The 1,887-nt window shown below is 40.1% G+C and overlaps 1 protein-coding gene and 1 long non-coding RNA gene across 3 annotated transcripts in view; one reads left to right on the top strand and one right to left on the bottom strand.

Moving 5' to 3' along the window:
• The window catches only part of Clvs1 (clavesin 1), a 189,726-nt gene that overhangs the window by 13,085 nt on the left and 174,754 nt on the right, over nucleotides 1-1,887 (bottom strand). The window lies entirely within an intron of this gene.
• Nucleotides 1-1,887, top strand: part of LOC110338643 — a 15,021-nt gene that overhangs the window by 8,361 nt on the left and 4,773 nt on the right. The gene's annotated exons all lie outside the window — the stretch shown is intronic.

The raw sequence follows: 1,887 nt of genomic DNA, 5'->3' as shown, positions 1-1,887 counted from the left end.
AAAAAAAAAAAAAAAAAAGAGTGAGATGATGTCTGTGGATTCAGTAGCTGTGTGGATCATTTTTTCTTTACTTCAAGACCCTTTGCCCTGCTCCAAAGGCAAAGTCCTTCTGTGCTCACACTGCCACTTGTCACTCTTTCACGTGATCTATTAGCTCTGCTGGAACTGAATAGTTATCCAACAAACATGAACTCGGACTATAAAAAGCAGGGCAGTTGATGAGGAGATGGTTTAGTTAGTAGAGTGCCTGAACAGAAGTACAAGAACCAGAGTTTGATTCCTAGAATCTACACAGAAAATCTGGGCACAGTGGTGCATGCTTGTAATCCCAGAACTACAGAATCAGTCAGGCAGATGTCTGAGGCTTACTGGCCAGTCAGCCTTAGTGGGCTTTAGGTCAGTAAGAGACCCCATCTCAAATAAAAAAACAAAAACAAAGCAGTAGATAATACTGGAGGCCTGACACCCAAAGTTGACCTGTGCCTTCCATATGCATTACACTTATGTGTGCATATGCATACATGTGCATCTGTACACACATGCATTTACACACAAGTATACACAAAAGAAAGGAGGGAAAGAAAGGGGGAACGACAGGGGAAGAGAGAGAGGGACAGAAAAACAGAGACAGGGACAGAGAGATGGAGAGGGGGTTGGAACAATTTCTTCATAGTTGAAATGTATCGTCCTGGTGTGAGGCTTTTTAAGACATAGGAAGTTCCTAGAGTAAGCTCTTTAAGACTCAGGAAATAAACAACTCAAGAGTCTCAGGAAGTTATTGAAAATTACTAGATTCACAAGCCCCCCCCATCACCAGGGTTATATAAATATAAATAGTAAGGGTTGCTGAAGAGAGGAGACTCTGATCTGTAGATCTGTCTTGCTCAGAAATTTGAACTTAATCAAAGAGATCTGCTCAGCCACACCCCAAATCAGGTGGCTCACAATGTCTTTATGCCACCTTCTCACTTTTATGCACAATCCAGCAAGATGTTCTAGGAACACAAGGATGAAGATGTTTAGCCAAAAGAAACAAGAGTAGACTATTTATAACATAACTTATGAGGACCACAAAGCTGGACCAAAAGTTTCTCTAAAACAGTGGTTATTCTTTCATTGTGACTGAAGTCACAGATGAGGTCTTTTAGTATTCTTTGCCTGTGAATTGCTTTCTGCACCTGTGTTCGCAGGATTTCTTCAACTGTCTTTATATAAGAGATAGTCTAAAGGTAAAGAGAAAAGACTTATTTTGACTTATGTTTTCAGCAATTCCATTTCAAAATTGATGAGCTCCATTGCTTTTCGGCCTATGGTTACCCAGAACAGCATGGTGGGAGCACAGAGCATAGGAAAACTGCTCCTTTTGTGGTTTGGAAGGGAAACAGAAACAGAAACAGGTAGACACACATCTCCAATAACCAAGACCTTCCACTCTTGACCTCCCACTTCTTAAAGTTCTACTGTCTCATAATAGCACCAAGCTGGAGAGCCATTATATGTTTAATGGCTCTGATCATTACAAGATCCCTAGTAAGTGCTAAATGTTTAATTTTATCTATAAACATACTGCACCGAACACTTACTTTAGAATTCTTAGAAATTACTAGAGTTGAGTTTGAATTTATGCAAATAACTCTTACCACCTTTTGAACCAAAAAAAAATTAGAGCCCAACAATAAAAAGTTTTAATCTAAACACACAAAAAGGGAGCCATGGCATGTTATATCAGTTTGGAACATCAACTTAGTGCTAATAACCAAAAGTGTTACGTTCATTATCTACCTCCTGAGTGAGGCAGCTGTGTCGTGTGTGTGTGTGTGTGTGTGTGTGTGTGTGTGTGTGAGAGAGAGAGAGAGAGAGAGAGAGAGAGAGAGAGAGAGAGAGAGA

This window comes from Mus pahari, chromosome 22 (assembly GCF_900095145.1).
Source record: "Mus pahari chromosome 22, PAHARI_EIJ_v1.1, whole genome shotgun sequence".
Classification (NCBI taxonomy): domain Eukaryota; kingdom Metazoa; phylum Chordata; class Mammalia; order Rodentia; family Muridae; genus Mus; species Mus pahari.
This window is presented reverse-complemented; position numbering and strand designations above follow the sequence as displayed.